Source organism: Fukomys damarensis, unplaced genomic scaffold (assembly GCF_012274545.1).
Source record: "Fukomys damarensis isolate Sample0158 unplaced genomic scaffold, DMR_v1.0_HiC HiC_scaffold_24, whole genome shotgun sequence".
Lineage (NCBI taxonomy): Eukaryota > Metazoa > Chordata > Mammalia > Rodentia > Bathyergidae > Fukomys > Fukomys damarensis.
The window spans coordinates 27390456-27408005 of NW_022900936.1; the positions used below are offsets into that span (position 1 = coordinate 27390456).

Here is a 17550-nt window from a genome sequence, read left to right on the forward strand (position 1 = left end):
TGGGACATCTGTGGGAAATGACCATAGGCTTTGGTATTTGAGTTTGGAATATGGAACTTATGGCAGTCCTACTTTAGGTGTTTTTAAACGCCTCAGATCACATGCATCGAGAATATCAAAATGGAGAAGACTGTGAGTTTCTGTATCCTCCACTAAAAGAAAACTTCCTTAAAGACAAAGAATGAGTCGTTGCCTCATTGTGGGATCATGGGATCAGGGGAGCTCATCTAATTAGATGAAATGAATGGAATAAAGTAAAAATTAATTAAAAATGAATGAAGCAAGCCACTGTGTTCTCTCTTGAATGGTGGCCTACCCTCACACTATAGGGTGTATTTCTTTTCCTACAGTTGTTGGCCTAAATTCACTCTCCAGAGCTTGTTTCTTTTCCTACCTTTAATGAAACATGTATCATTTGCACTGATCTTGACCAATTCTTTGCTCAGGATAGAAAAAAACCTAGAAAGCACCTCCAAAAGGTGACTCCAGCATCCTAGTATGCAGTAACATGACTGGCTAAGCCAGAAGAGAGAAGCAGTCTTTTGTTTGTTTGTTTGTTTTTCTGTTTTCAGCTCAGCCAATGATCCACAACACCTGAAGGTAGAGAGCACATACTTCCCCATAGATAGGATCTACAGCTCCTTTTTAGGAACAAGTAGCTATATGAAGATGGAGATATCTATCCCTTCAGCACCTCTTGAAAATTTACTGGGATTTGTGTCTCTCAGAGAGAAATGAGACAGGAGACTAGTGTTTGGTAAAACTGGCTGAGGAAGTAGGCGTGATCCATTAATTTAAAAATCCTAGAACATATAAGCAGAACAGTTCCCAAAGTCCTGCACCTGGGCATCTCATGAGAACTTAAGAAGGTTTTTGACAGGATGGCCTAGCTCTCATGTCAGCCTATGATACAAAAAAGACAATCTACATTGAGGTTTTGCTACTGTATTCTCACTTGCGTGGTGGCCTGCCTTCATTGTATTGGGTGAACTTCTTTTCCTACTTTTACTTGGCCCAAACTAGCTCTGCAGAGCCTCTTTATCTTCCTACTTTTAATAAAATTCTGCTACTGTTAAAACAAACAAACAAACAAATGGATGAAGCAAAACATTTGGGGAATAAGTGGTGGCATTTAGGGAACAGCTAAGAAATTTAGGAACAGAACTACAGAACTGAACAAAGGCAAACTAGAAAGTAGTAGAAAAGAAGGTGTCAACTGAGTCAAATACAGTGGTACCTCTCTTCACAAATGCTTTTGTTTGTGAAAATTTTTGTTCCCAAACATAAACATTTGGCAAAACTTTGTTTTTGTTTGCGAACTCAGGTGTTCAACACCACTGTGGCCACCTCTCCCTTATGAACAGGAATGTGGTCATCTATTTCAGAATCATGGAACAAATTAAGTCTGTGAGCAAAGGTGCCACTGTACTGAAGAGATGACTTCAGTGAGAATAAGTGACAGGCTTTCAAAGGGTTTCTTGAGGAGAAGGCCACATAATATTTGATGAACTTTTTTCTTGATTACACTGATGGGAGATAAAACCAGATCATAGCTGAGAAATGTGAACAGAAATAGATATCGAAGTACATACCCCCCATTATTGTTTTGTGTTTTTTCAGTTCTTATTCCTGGTTTCCCTATTCTTTCTTTCCAAACATCAGTAATACCTGCATTGCTCATTTCAGCCTGTTGTTTGCCTAAATTTAAAGTCCTGAAAGCAATTGATTTTCAAACAAACTTTAGATATGTTATTATCATCCTTTAATATAGGAGTAAGAGAAGGGGTTGTTATCAATCCCTTTTTACATATGAAAAAATTTTTACATATGAAAATGCTAAGGTTTAAAAGTTAAAGTTAAATTACTTTTCTTGGGATACTTCTCTTAATTTGGGCCACCTTGATGAATTGCCTACTAAGACACCACTTCCTAATACATTGGAGACTGGGATCTTAATTTCCACACTGGAGAGACACAAACATTTTCTCCATAGCAGTTCCATAAGTATGCATTTATTGAGCTAAGAATTCGTCCTCTAACATTAACCGTTGTATCCACAGCTACTGTAACATCTGTCTTTTCTCCTATAATTTGCCAAACACAAATTCCTGACTCACAACATGGATACTTCTTTAACATTCCCTGGGTCCTTCTTTCTATTCACTAGAACACAAATATTTTAAAGAAATAGTGAGGCAATGGCAGTAAATATATTCAAGGTATAAGATCTTAAAGGTTTGAGAGTATATACTCTTAACTTCATATCCTAAACACACATAAGGACTTTACTACATTTGGATCTTCATACTATCGATGAACAAGACCCATATTTTAAGCCATAGAGGTTTTTTTAAATATTGAATTAGTCAGGGTTATAATTTTAACTTTTTTGTTACCAAACTTCAAAACACTTTTGTAGTGCTTTTAGAAATCAAGCTGTATTTCATTTATCTGTCATTATTCAGGTATTTATATCAACAAGTATGTTACCCATCTAAATAAGATATCCATTTAATTTTCTTTTCATACAGCTACATAAATATTGTAGACATTTTCCCCGTTAGGAACATAAAGTGACTTGTAAGATCGTTTTTCTCCATAGTATCAGTATATATGTTCTAATTTTAAATTATCTGGTTTACATTTCCTGTACTTAGTATGTAACAAGTAAAATGATGTACATACCTTTCTTCATGTGATTGCTTGATCAGACTTTGTGCTGGAGTTTTCTGCAATGACTATAGTTTGTAATCACACAACCATAGTTGGAGAGGTCAGTTCATTGTCACCAAAAGATCCTGCCTAATGATATATATTTTGATATAACTTTTTGATAAATATTATCAAAGTGACTTAAAACAATTTCCAACTTAACATATTACATACAGAAAGCATTAAGGAATCTGAATTATCTGAACAGAGCCAAGAAGTTCTTTGGATTTAGCAAGATGTGTTGGGTTCAAGCGATATTGAAAGCATCAAGAGTGAAATATTACCAATTACCCTGGTCTGGATTTTCTAAAGCCCTATCTATTCAAAAGTACAAACATTAGTCAAGCTCATGATTTCATGTCTAATATCTACTGTCAAAATTAAAATCAAACTGGTTCTTAAACTTTTCAATTACTTTAAAATTTAATCAGAACTGTTTTCTTATCTGTTTTATTATAGGCAAGAAGGCACATATTTCTAAAATTAATTGTTATTGATTCCTTTTACTTTTGAATCTCCTTGTTGATATGTTCAAAAACTAATAATGACTTAGAAAACTATTATCCTTAAAAATGACAGTTTTATCAATAGTTTATTGATTTGTTCTCTGATAAGATTTCTAGTCTAAAGATATGACATAGATAACCTTACAGAATGCATTTAACTTAGAGGAAATGACATTCACTTGCATATGTTGTACCAAATGAATATTTGTGGCCATATTTTTTATTATTAGCACACTCTTTTATTGGAAATTTGACAAAGGTGTTGAAGATGTTTCTTGTATCATAAAATGTCCCAGAGGAGCAGTTATGGGTAAAAGCTGTTCCATTTTTGAATCATATAAAAGGACAGCTCTATCTCAAAATGACTTTTTGGATTAGTTATTGACAGATAACTATAGCAACTCTAAGAACTGATGTCAGTTTGCCAAACTTCTTCAAATACAATTTAACTGAAATATTTAACACATGTAATACAAACAAGATTCCCAAAAGCAATCCCTTCCTTCTTTTCTGTTTCTGTTCTGTTACTGTAAAACAGTAGCTGAAAGCCAAATCCAAATCAAATAATGTCTGCCAAACTATAGAGGGAGTTCAGGTATTTTTGGTGACATTTTTTTTTTTATTAGGCATTCTATTACTTTTCCTTCCATCAGTACTATGGTACAAAATCTACTATATTGTATGGTAACAAGCTTCAAACTACAAGTAAAAATAAATAAGCTAATGACTAAATCAGATAAAATAAAATTAATTTGATATATTTTAATTAAATATACGATGAATGTGTTTCAGAAGAATCAGGCATAAATGGCAAGCATTATTTGTAAAAAATATTTTCTTATTAATTTATGTGTACTTTCTTCAGTGATCTGACATTTTATAAGTTCTTCTAAAGTGATTATTATATACCTCATGATTGAACACTAAAAATAATTGTTCATATTTTTCTTATACTAAAGAACAAACAATTAAATATTTCATGGGATGGAATAAAACTTCTAAACTATAATAAATATTTTAAAGCATGAATTGATAAAAATAATTTTATACATTAGTGAATATAGCAAATCTGAAAATAATTATTTAAAATTTTTATCCATGTATTTTGTCTAATATACTTTAAAAGTTTTGTAAATCTTTAGAATTGTTATATTTAAATTTAAAAAATAAGTTGTCACTAACTTTGATTGTTATGAATTTGAAAAAAATCACAAGATATTTCAAATACTTCTGTTTGTGCCCTTGTCACGAGCTGCAACATCAGAATCCTGCCAGCAGGTCCCAAACCCGAGGGAAGAACAACAGGAGAGCAGTTTCACGAATTTAGTTCCAGGCTCATGCTCTACCGTAGCAAGGCCCCGTTTATTTTTCAGGGTGGGGTATATATAGGCTAAAACCGAAACCAAAAATACAAGTGTAGCAGACTGGAAAGGTCACAAGGTAAAGTACAAACAGGGTGTAGCAGACTGGAAAAGTCACAAGGTAAAGTACAAACAGGGTGTAGCAGACTGGAAAGGTCACAAGGTTCTACAAAACAAGTATTATGGGCTATATTTGCTAGGCAACAGGTCAGACCACCAGTTGAACCAGCCCATTGTCACGGGCTACAGCACGTCCTTGCCGGCGGGGTGACTCAAAGTTCAACCATGGCTAGGCCTAGGTCAAGGCTTACCATGATGGCTCACCATATGCCCTGATAACTAAAGAAGTGTATTAATACATGTGGACATGTTGCAAACTCAAATACCTGTAAGGCCAGTAAGATATGTTACATATGTAAAGCACATAGCACTTCATAGACTGGAAATTCACGGCCTGACCTATAGATGCCCTATTTAAAAATGAAAAAAAAAACAAACAAATAAACTTCTAAGCAATTGGGTAAAAATAAAGAGGATATTGTGAATGTTTCAGGGAAAGTAAAACACTTCTCATATACTTTTTCACTCATGTGTCTATGAAATATTAATAAAAGCAGCAGAATTTCATACAAAGTAAAACTAACCCATGCCAACTTTGCAAAACAGCTTCCATTTTGGCAGAGAAGGCAAGAATAAATCACACAGCAGGAAGTTCTGAAAGGGAAGGTCCATGTTAGATGCAGAGGTAAAAGACAGATTAAGGAAACTCACAACCAGAAAACTGCTGTACATAAACAAGGCCAGGTTGTTTCATTTATTTCTGACCCTTCTACCACAACACCAGCCTCTTTTTTTCTATCTTTTTTAGAAGAAAGCCATGTATATATAAGAAAAATAGTAGCGACTTACCCAGCTTTAGTGAATGGAAAGACCTTGATCAGTTAGGGACCATAGAGCAATGCAGTGCATGCTGAATGCTAAAGTACTGCTATTAAGAGCTGAATTACAACTACTATTTCTGTTTTGCAATATTTATTAATTTAATTAAATCTTTATATGCATCAATACATTAACCTCTCAAGATTTTTTCTCAGCACACATTTTTATTGTTGTATCCCATGAACTCTAATTTGAAATAAAACCTTTAATTAAAAGAGTCTTGCTTTCTCACACTGCTCAATATATAATAGTCATCTCTAAAATGTAGTTTTCATATTCATATTTTCCATTTTATGCATATACTAAATTCTATTCATATAATTAAGGCTGTAGGCAATAAATGAGATTTTATGTAAGATAAAACTGTTGAAGCCACCTGTTTTATGATTTTCATATACATTTAATAACTCATTTATTTGTACTGAATGACAAAATACATTGTATAATATTTAGAAATAATTATAAACTTTAGGAAATGTTTACAAAGACCTTGGTAAAATTTACATGCAAGTCAGTCTTAATTAGTATTTTAATTTAAATATTTAGTCTTTAACATTCATTAAGTCCTTAAATTTCCATGTTTTTAATGTTTTACTTAGTGAAAAAGCATATGAATCCAAGGAAAGGGTTTTTCTTTAATCTTATTGTTGCATTAGTCCAGTTATGTTTCTAGGCTAGTTTTACCAGAGAAAGGTCATATTTTTGTCCTTTTTCATCCAGTGAGTTTGTAAAGAATGAGGGCTCAAATAACCTCTGTATGGCTGCCAGAAATATCAACTATGTGCAGTATGCGATGTAAAAGTCTTTAGCAAGTGTCCAAGCAGAGATTTAAACCTAAAGTCGTCTGGCTCCAATTCTATGCTTCCTAACCCCTGGGCAAATCTATACCCTTAATTCACATTGATATATTATATGCTATAAGGGTTAAACCAGGGTGATGGTTTCTGTTAGGAGCCTTCCACAGTGTCACAATAAATGTGAAAAGGACATGTATTTCTTAATAAGTAAGAAAATAGCTGTTTATTCATGTATTAAATATTAATTGATTACAACTTATAAATTTAGTGGCTATTAGTACAACTATTGCAGTCTGTAGAAATGAATTTGCTGTTGTTCTTGTGCTGTTTTTTGAAAAACTGATGACTTTTATATTCTTAACATACAACTGCAAACTTGAATAACTTATTTTAGATGAATTGTTCTTCATCCATTTACTGACTCTATTATAGAGGATTAGTCATTTTAAATGTAATACATATTTCTTGTCTTCAGAGAGTGTATACTCTTATAGGAGAAATTAGGAACAAATAAATGAAAATTTAAATGACAATTCTGTAAAAGATGTGTCTTTACAAAATGAAATGACTAACTTAAGTAAAAGACATCTTTTTAAAATATTCTGGTAAAGCAGGAATAATTAAATGGAAATAGAGTTGAGAACTTTTTACTAAATTTTACATGAGCTTATTTTATTTAAAAGATATCCTGAAAAATAAATAGAAGTTGTTATTTTAGACATATTCATGTCATGGGTTTTTTCCCGTGCTATTCTGGGTATCTAATAGCAGATAATTATGAATAGTTGAATAACAATGTTTGCGTTCTCTCCTGTGGAATATAAAACCTAAACTGAAACTTACCTCTTATTTAATACTGAAGCATTATCCAAAGTACCCCACTGACTTCAAAAGCTATTCACTTCACTTGAATGTTTTAACATTTATATTGTCATTTGAACAGCATGCTTCATGTAGTACTTCTCAGGAAATAACTTCATGATTTCAAAACTTAAATCTGAAAATTCTAGGCATTTAGTCTCCAGCGTTGTTACCTTATAATTTTGAAATTAGTCTGTACTTGAAAATTTTTATCAAGAGCAAAAATAAATGTTCTAAAAATTCATTAACTGAGGAAATCTGAAAAATTTTATTTTGACTTAGCAGCACGTTATCCCCTATTCTTGGTACTTGTTCCCCAAATTACCAGTGTCTGTAGTTTTTTTCTCAGAGATAGTTCTGAATCTCCCAATAGTCCTGAATCTCCTTCCTAAAGGTTTGAAGTTTATTCAAGCCCTGAATATTAAATAACAAAATGATATTAGAGCACTAGGGTTGGTCCATTAATCCAGTAGTTCATCTCAATGCCTTGCACTGATGTTTTGCTTCTGCAACCTCTCCTATGCAGAAGAATAAATAGCAAATCTCCCTTGATAAAGGAAGAAAGTAAAGTTGGGTGCTTACGCTTCTAATTGCTCTTTAAAAGGTATTTCTCAAGTTTTATCTAGTTTGACCTCCCATTCAGCCTTTGCTCTGGTGCCTGCAATCCTTGAGAATTTCTATGATCTGCTGGTCAAGGCAGCTCGCTTCTAAGCAATATTCTTTTTTGTCCTCTAGGTCATGAGATTCAAGCTCGTTTCTTTATTAGAAGTCATTCATCATTCCTCTCTTGTCTTTCATCTTCACATATCTTAATTCATAAAGAAGATGCTTCCTACACTGCTTTTTCAAGGCTTTGATTTTCCTTATGTTTGGTTTCTTGGATTCTTTGTTGTTGCTAGTTCTCAAAAGAAGAAATAGAGAAATATCTTTTTTTCTGTAATCTTAATAGATACAGAACCATATAACTTTAAGTGCTTATCAATTGCCTTCAGAAGACATGACATTGTTCAAATAATATTAACCCCATGGTCTATTTGTCTTTTCAGTTTTGTAAAGAGAGGTACTAAACTAAAGTAAATATTGTTAGATCCCTGTCTCTTGTGACATTTTGATGTTATTTTAAAATGGATTTTTCAAGCTTTTAAAACTTGGTGTTTTTCCTTCTCTTTTGTCATTTTATGAAACATAAAAAAATGAAAGCGCGTATGCATTCTTGATTAGGACTCCAGAACCTTTTTAAGATCACAATTGAAATTTTCTTGTTAACAATCCAACACTGAGATGCAGACGAGGAAATTTTAAAGTTACACTATCAAGCATAAAACATTTGTAAGACAATTAAACATAAGGATGTAAATATTTCATTTAGAAAATTTCTTACAAAAATCTTAAACATAACCTATACCCAATGCATACATTTTTGTGTGTCACATAATATGTATAATTGCATTTTGACACGGATTTTCAGTAGGTTATGGAAATTAAATAGTACAACATTGTTGAACAGTAATAATGTGGTAAAAAATTTTCAATCTAGTTTAGATTTCATAGTAAAGGCAATGCAGAAGTTGGCAGCATAGGTAATGCTTCAAAATATCTTTTAACTAATATTTCCCATATTCAGCCAAAAATTCCAATTTAAATTCAAATTAAGAATATTTTTGTCTATTACATATAAATATGTTACATTTTATCTGGCAACCTTAATTTAAAAACACTTCAGAAATCTATTAAGATTCAAAAATTCCTCAAAAATTTTAACATATCATTTATTGAGAACAAAGATGAATTAAACTATGATATCATCCCTTAAGGAGTCCACAAAAATGCATTTTATATCACTTATTATTATGATTTTCCACAAATAAATGACTCTAAACTTATTACTTTAGCAAAAATGAAGCCATTTCTCTTTCATTTCAAATAAACATCCAGTGTTTGTTTGTTTGAGGTCAAAAAACCTCGGTATTAAGCTTCTAACTTTCTGTTTCATCGTTATTGGTGTGTGGCCATCCTTTTGTGATCTATGATAATTTTAAACGAGCAGCATATAGAACAAGGAGGGAAGAATGATGGATATTTTCTGAAAGAATCTCTCAAACTGCCACACAGTATTTCTAGGTTCCTCATGTTTGCCATACTTAGTGTGCTAGTGACATGGAGCTATAAAAGATACTAGGGGATATCTTTATTCTGAAAGAAATTGTGCTCAGTTGAAATAAAACCAGATTCTCTTTACTTTGAAAGAAAGAAACAAATCTTAAGGGCTCCTATAGGCATATAAACAAAAATACAATATGAAAAGTTACTCAGATAGATGTTATGATTTCCATCTAGATGTCCCCCTAAAGCCTCTTGTGATCATAGGTGGCTTTTTCAGAGGTGGCTGAATCTATGAGATTCTGGGATTAAGGCCATGTTATTTCAAACCAGTACATTTACTCTTTTGGTACCACCCTAATACTAGTAGTCTGGAAGAGGTAAAAGGGCAGAAAGACACCATTGAATCCCCACTGTTGTTATGCTATGCCTGTGAGCCACCTTAAACCATTGCCCTCTGCCATGTGCCACTGCGATTTGGAGCCAGATGAAGTCTGTACAAACTGTGAGCTAAAGAAACCTTTCCTCTTTTAATTTGGGGTGCTGGGTATTTCGTCTCAGTGAGAAGAAAAAAATAACCAAACAACATATTAAGATATATAGATTTTTCCAGTGTATATATAAAATTTCAGAGAAGCACAGGAATGTATTATTCAATGGCATTTCAGGGAAAAAAAAAACAGTATACAACATCATTAAACATATACAAAGATTTCTAGTCTTTTTCTACCTTGCCAGTAAACATACACACATGCGTACAAACACGGAGACTTACAGAAAATGAAAAATTGAATGCTATAAAGAGTGTTTCTCAAATGTTGTGTACAGATTACATATTCTGTTAAAAATACAGATTCTAATGTGACAAGTCTCAGGTGGGGCCTGTGACACTGCATTTCCAACGCACTTCCAAGGGCTGCACCAGGGTGGGAAACAACTCACACAACCGTAAGCCTTTCATTTCAAGGTGTAGTTATTGAGAGAATGGTTCTTCTGGTGGACAGTTTTCCTGAAGGGTCTAAACAATTAGTAAAATTATGTCTATCCAAGTCTATCTAAGATGTGTAATTTCCTTGCTGTAATTCCCAAGTAGAAACTGGATAATACTTGAAGCATTCTGAATACAATTGAACAAATCTCTTTACACATTTTTAGGTTCTGGGCTCCCTTTGGGAACAATAATTTTCTACTCTCCCTGGGAATCATATAAACATAAAGAATTGTATCTTTAACTTTAGATGGTTCATGAACACTTCAAATTACAGATCTTAAATTGATTAACCTTAGTTTAGAGTCTTCTTCCTCAAAGCCTACATAGACTTCAGAGAGTTGCACTAGACTGGATTTTAAAATGTGTCTTATGGGAGTTTGGATCAGCTCTGGAGTTTATTCCAGCCATGTACTTCGCAAACGCTGGGGAACAAAAGCTTTCAAAGCTATAATCTAACTTCGAGCAAAAAGACCTCTTTTTCTTCTAAGTTTTGGAATTTAAATACCTCTAGAGAATTTTTCTTAATATTTCAACAGCACAAAAGTCATAGAGGAGATATAAATTTATGTTTGTTTCTGCATTTTGTGGAGGGAATTTTCCATGAAGCAAGTTGAAGGGGTCATAAGTTTATTGACTTATGGCCTAAAAGTGTGACTAAGCTTTGCTTATAATTGTTTCAAAATTAATTATTCAAAATTTGTATTGCCATTAAGTGGGTGCGGTGAATTTATTTACAAATTTTAATGCTCACAGAAGATGTTCTATAGTTGTATTTTTAGAAGCAAAATTCAGAAAACAAAATGTAGTCTGTACTTACATTTTGGGAGTACAAAAAGAAAGTATACAATGTTTAACTTTACAGGTAGAAGATTAGTGGTATTTTGCTTTTTTTTCTTTTTTGTGTTCTTTATTGTTTATGTATTTTTTTTTGCTTTTCTAAAGTAATCTGAAACAACCAAGAACTCACATGTTTCTCTGATTTCAGCTTGATATATTTCCTTTCTCTTAATCACTTAAGTATTCTGTTTACCATGTATGATATTTCTGAAGAGAGTCTGAAGACTGTTAACTTTTAGCCTGAATTCATTGTAGTGGCCTTTTTATATTTTTACCTAAGTCCGTCTCTACCTCAGTCCACTTCAAACCTCTTCTGGTCACTTGTTTGGTCATCTGGGGCTTATTCCTTGGGTTCATGCCCATCATCCTATACCACTGTAGGCAACACTCCAGCTGAGTCTATACTTTCCAAAAGTCTAGATTTATTTTACACTATAATTTAATACCATAATAATGTCCTGCAATAACAGAAAAGAATCCTAATACTGGACCAAAACAAACAAACAAAAATGTTTAAAAGTAGTCCTGTGTACAGGTAGCCCTGGGGTTACCAGACCCCTGCCCTGGCTCAAGTTTTTCTCTCCTGTGTTTTACAGAATAAAATTTAGTATTCCTTCATGAATCAAGAGTCACTGAATATTACCCTACATAATGTACCCAGGGAAAATCTAGACCTTGGAATACTGTTTTGCATTAAGAAAAAGAGAAGTTGAACGGGGAGGTGGGAGGAGGAGTGTTATGTTTTATGTCTGCAATGGCTCATGTGTTCAAAGGTGGGGTTGGGGGAGGTGATTGGACCACGAGGACCCTGTAATTATCTGTGGGTTAATCCACTGAAGAATTCAGAGTTGGATGAGCTCTGGCCTGTTTTGTGTTTGGGTGTGTCCTCTGGCCTGTTGTGTTTTTGGGTGTGTGCTCTGGCAGGATATACCTAGGTCCACTTCTCCTCTCTTTTCTCTGCTTCCTTGATACCATGGCTTGAGCACCTTTCTTTATCCAGACCCTCCCACCATGCCATTTCTACCTGGAGGCCAGCCAACCAAGGAACTGTAGCTAGGTAGTCACGATAAACCTCTCCTCCTTAAAGCTGTGGGTCTTAGAATTTTGGCCTATTGACAAGAAAGTAAGATGAGGAGGAAGAAGAGGAACAAGATGATCAGGAGATGGTGAAGGAAGAAGAGGAGCCTACGAAAGAAACTTTATTATGTTCATTCTGGAAGTAATGGTCCCCAGTCCAAATATACAGGAGCATTAGCTAGGAAATTTTAAATATTGCTAAGTCTATTGTCTGTCCTATCAAATAAATATAATGCTCAAGGGAGAGCTTGAGAATAGAAATTTCTTTAAGCTGCACACATGATTGTTACATGACTCCTAGGCTGAGAACCCATTGGTCTTAATTCTACCTCTCAGTCAAGAAAAGAGACTCTAAGAAATACCCTTATTGGAATTATTTGGCACAACATTCTATCTCCATAGTGTTCATTTCAGAATAGGTCAGTAGTTCTCTGCCTCTCCTCTTTACCCAGAAGAGTTGTATTCACATCATTGTAAACTTCTAGGTGCGATCACACATAGAACAATTGATACACACATAAATAGCCCAACTCTCATGATTTTACAGAAATTAAGACCATATTTTTGGCATAAAAATGTTCAATTTCCTTCAGATCTACCCTCAGCTGCTGCCTCAAAAATTGGTCTTATTAGACACATTTCCAAAAACAGGAGAGGGCAGAAAATCTCCAGTCCTTTATAGAGCAGTAGTTAAGGGTCAAGTCTTAAACCTGTTATTCAAATAGTACTTCCAAAATAAGAAATAAAATTAAAAGTTTGTTTAAATGTAAAATACATACAAGTTTGAATTATGTGAAACTGTTTGTGATAATACAGTTACAAGCTACTATCAAACAGAAAATGTGACTGCTGCTCCTACAGCACTCCCAGGGTTGTGTCTCTGCTGACACGCTCATGAATTTTTATGACTGAACTCCAGGACATAGTTTCATGGGCAGACAGGAAGCATGTCTCTAATCTATGGAGTTTTTTCTTCTTTATTTAAAGCCTAGATAAATGACAGGTAGCCAGTCTACTTTCTGGGCACTCTGAACAATGTACTTGTATTTAAAAGAATAGGGTCAGAACTGTTACAAGGCAAACTGATTATAGGTAGGAGCTTGGAAGATAGGAGCGCTGTGGAGATTCACTGATGATTGTGTTTTGGAATTCTTCACTCACAATGTACTACCAGACAAGCATGCTTTGAGTGAACTCAGAGTTATTTATCTTTTAAATTAAAGCTTCTATTTACAGATTATCTGATTTTTGCTTTTAAGATTATTCTTTCTCTGAAAAAAATGTGTGTGCGTGTAATAGCCAGGTGTGATGTTATTTATTTGACATATGTGTTTATTTGTATATCGTCAATGCAGTGCTCAAAAGATGGGCACTAGAGATAGATACTTAGATAGTATTTTTTATTGCTTACTAATATTAGTTTGAAAAGGGACAAACTCAGTTTCTCAAGGCATCATTTAGTTCCTATGTCTGTGAAATAAAGCTAGTAAGAAAATAAATAGGATAATTTATATGAAGTTCTTAGTGAAATAATTCATGAAAGCTCTTAAATTATTACCGGGTATAAATGAAGTTCTTTTAATTTATTGTTTACTTTTATCACAATCCTGATCAAACTAATTCTAGTCACATGTTATAGGGTTAATCTAATGTCTGTTTTCATTAAATACAATTTTTCCCATTTCCCAAAGGGATAGAATTGCTTCATAAGCAGTGTCAATGATTTAGAACTTACACAGAAGTATTTTTCATTCATTCCCAAACCTTTGGCTTTTGCTTTTTTAATTTAATTTATCTTCTTAAATTCCACCCTCACTTCTGAATTACTGGCATATTGCAATTTTTCTTATAGGAAATATTGTTAATCTGTTAAGCTATATGATAAAACATAAAGAAAAACTCACCTTAAAATAACCTGTAGCAGATAAAACCTTATTAAAATTTCATAGGGTATTTATTTTATATCATTTCAGCCATCCATTAATCTCTATATCTTCTGTTTAGTCAACTCCTTTATTCAATTCTCTCATCTGAGTTAATTTGAAATATTTTGTACACCAAAATTTTAAGCTGCAGTGAAATTTGTGCTTGCATGTTGTTCTATGTAGTTATATAAATTTAAAATTGGGTGATTTATATTGATTTTTTTATGGTTTAAGGTGAAAAAGCTTTAAACCTCAATTTGAAAGAAGGATTTTTCCTATGGAAACACAGCTTCTTCAACCTGCTCCTTAGAGTCTTTATTTTGAAAGCTGTTAGCAAAAATAACACAGTTAGTCCACTTGGTGGGGTAGGAGGCATTGAAATCCAGTTACAGATTGTACTACTTTTGGTACGATATAATTATGTGGTGAAATTCTGTTTGTTGTTTTATTTTATCCTTACTTGTGCCTTGTAAAATTAGCAGTCCCACATAAGGAAGCTGTGGTAATTATTTTCTTTGAATTGTCAGAATGTATACTAATATGGGGATAGTTATCTTTATTCTTTCTCTGGCTTATTACAGATTTAAATTAAGCTGAGACTTCTATGGTGTTATTTTTCCAGAGCCACTGGGATTAGAGATGATGGATTTCGTGGTACTCTGAGCTTAGTTAGGCTCTTGTCAACATAAGTATAGAGTTATTGCTGTGTGCAATTGGTATATTTTCAAAGGTAATTAAAACTAAACATTGAAGAGTAGAAGTTGATTACAAACCATCAATTCACAAAGAAATCCAACTTTCTCTAACCCATAAGATCTCACATTCTTTATATATTATAACAAATATTTACACTAAAGACCCTATGGGAAACTCATGTTGATGTTTTATATTAACCAATATACTAGAAATTATCATTTTCTATAAAATGTATGATCATTAGGTCTGAAAGGCCAAGAACTATCTTGATAGTTTAGAATCTCTTGTTTGCTTTGTGTATTAGAGAGTAGTTTTTAATACTTACTTATATGGACGTATTTTTAAGAAAAATAAGACAAGTCAGACTTACTTAACAACTTTTTATCTTTTTTATTTCTTTCCTCCTTTAGCTGTCAATTTAACATTTACCTTTATTTTAACTCCTAACATTGTTGATATTCCAAATTTATTAGGAATTTAGATGCTGATAAAAGCAGAACATGATAGGTTTATGCCCAAAGCTAGTACACGTGGCATAAAATAGTAACTTCAGTTAATGCTAGCTTTGGCTTTCCATATTTACACATAAATTCTCAGTATTTGTATAATAATAATTTTTTCACTTTCTTAGTCATTTTAGTTTTAAATCCTAGTGAGAAATTTAGAAATACAAGTATCAAATATCACAACTTGAAAATAATTATGGTAAGTATCATATAATAGATTACTTTTTCATATATTTTAAATAAACCAGATTTATTTAAAAACTCTCAAAATTATAATACTGGCATCATAAAAATGATCTAAACTCTAAATTTAATAAGTGATATTTTGGTATTGGAGAGTAATATAGAATGGGTAACTATAGAGAAAGAAGCCAGCATATCCACTATCAAGTCCCACTGGTTGAGTACAATTGAGAAGAAAATATTGGAACAGGATAAGCACTGATGAGGGGGAGAAAGGAACAGTTGCCTAGGATTTAGCTCAGTGCCACTGCACCTGCCTCGCAAGCACAAGGTCCTGAGTTTGTTCCCTGGTGCCATTAAAAGAAAAAGAAAAAAGAAAGAAGGAAAATAAGAACAAGTTAAAAATAGTGATGATGATGATGATGACTTTTGAATGGTTAACGTCCAGTAGCTATCGTATTCCAACCAGTTTCCAAACACCAACCACTTTCATTGCCTCAATAGCTCTGTGATGTCATTTTACACGTTTTACCGATGAGGAAAGTGAGGTTCAGAGAAATTTTTGAACTTGCCTAAGATTAGTTAGCAAGGAGTCACGTTTGGCTTATAGCCTTATTTTGGTAACACAATCAATGGAAGATTTCTCCAGAGTGAACACTTAAACTGAGACCTGCAGGATGAGGCCACATGGGAACAAGCCGTGTGAAATGGGAAGGTTAAAGAGCACTGAGGAGTGGAAATAACTTGTGTGAAGATGGTAGATCAACTGAGAGCTTGCAGATTCCAGTAGATGAAAGAGGTTCAGTTTGGGCCAAAGTGTGGGCTTGCCATAAGTAGGACAACACAGCATTTAACGAGCACATTTGCTGTGGATACCCTAGGGTGAATGCTGTCATGAGTGAAGGAGAGAAGGCAGTACAGGAGTCATCCATCTGGTTTCAGACATAAGGTAAGACACAGAGGAAAATACATGTATGAGATTTGGAGCTGAAAAGAAAGGTATGGGCTGAGGATGTCAGTTTCGGAACTGTTAGTGCAAAGAAGGGATTTAGATGACACTTAGCATAGCAAGGGAGAGAAAGGATACAGAACACAAGAAAGCCCTGAACTAAGCCTTGAAAAATCCCCAAAGTAACGAAATAAATGACCAAGGAAGTATTTCATAAAAATAAGTGAGACTGTATGTATCCTGCAATGAAAATAAACAACAGAAAGATTGGGGCATTTTGAAGCCCATTAAATATTTTTAAACCAGAAAACATGATTACCAAAGACAATGAAATTATATTAAAATAATATGTCTGTAACTTAATTAGTATAAAATATAGAGAAATTGGAACTAACCCATACTCAAAAAATATTTCAAGTTAACATTACAGATAAATGCTTGGTATAGCTTGCATTTTTAATGGATGACAATACGTTTAAAATGCCAGTTGCTACAGTATAATATGATTCAGTTTAATATAGATTTGGATGATAAAATTATGTTTAAAATTAACTAAAAATAGAAAAAACTCACATGCTATCTGGTGTCTATCAAACATTAGGTTGCAATTATTTCTTCAAATTCATTATTTTGTGGTTCTCCAGTTGATTACAAATATTTCATTTATTTTACATATACTATAATTTCATGTGACTGGGAACCCTGAAACAAATTTTTGAAGTTTTAAATCCTTAAATGATTTTTTGGTGTTTAAATAAACAAGGGTAAAGATTGAATCTGGATGAATAAATATAATGATTTTGAAAGCTTCTTTGCTAGACGCGCCCAAATTCTATACACGTCCTCAGATACTTTCATTACATAGCAAATTTATAATACTCTAAATGAAAGAAAAAAATGGCAATACCAAAAGGAAGTTGGATCTCTATTTGAAGATTTTTAAAAATGTTTTGACTTTTCTTTTCAAAAATAAATCTTTGTGATTTCTATTTGGGGAGGTTGCTTTCTAAATATATAGCACATCTCAATTCTGTTTTCTGAGAACATTTATAATCAAAATGAGTACTCAAAGTGACTAAGCTTTGTGTGAGGATATATGTGTGTATATAT

General features: G+C 33.2%; 1 protein-coding gene and 1 long non-coding RNA gene across 14 annotated transcripts in view; one reads left to right on the top strand and one right to left on the bottom strand.

Annotated features, from left to right (window-relative positions):
• LOC104877268 overlaps positions 1–4547 on the bottom strand; it is a 94383-nt gene extending 89836 nt beyond the window's left edge. For all 3 annotated transcript variants that reach the window (XR_004518798.1, XR_004518797.1, XR_004518796.1), the window contains exons 1-2: positions 4447–4547; positions 2686–2802 (exon numbers count right to left, since the gene is read on the bottom strand). This is a non-coding gene — a long non-coding RNA (uncharacterized LOC104877268). The remainder of the gene's footprint in view (positions 1–2685; positions 2803–4446) is intronic.
• Robo2 (roundabout guidance receptor 2) overlaps positions 1–17550 on the top strand; it is a 1584609-nt gene that overhangs the window by 660381 nt on the left and 906678 nt on the right. The gene's annotated exons all lie outside the window — the stretch shown is intronic.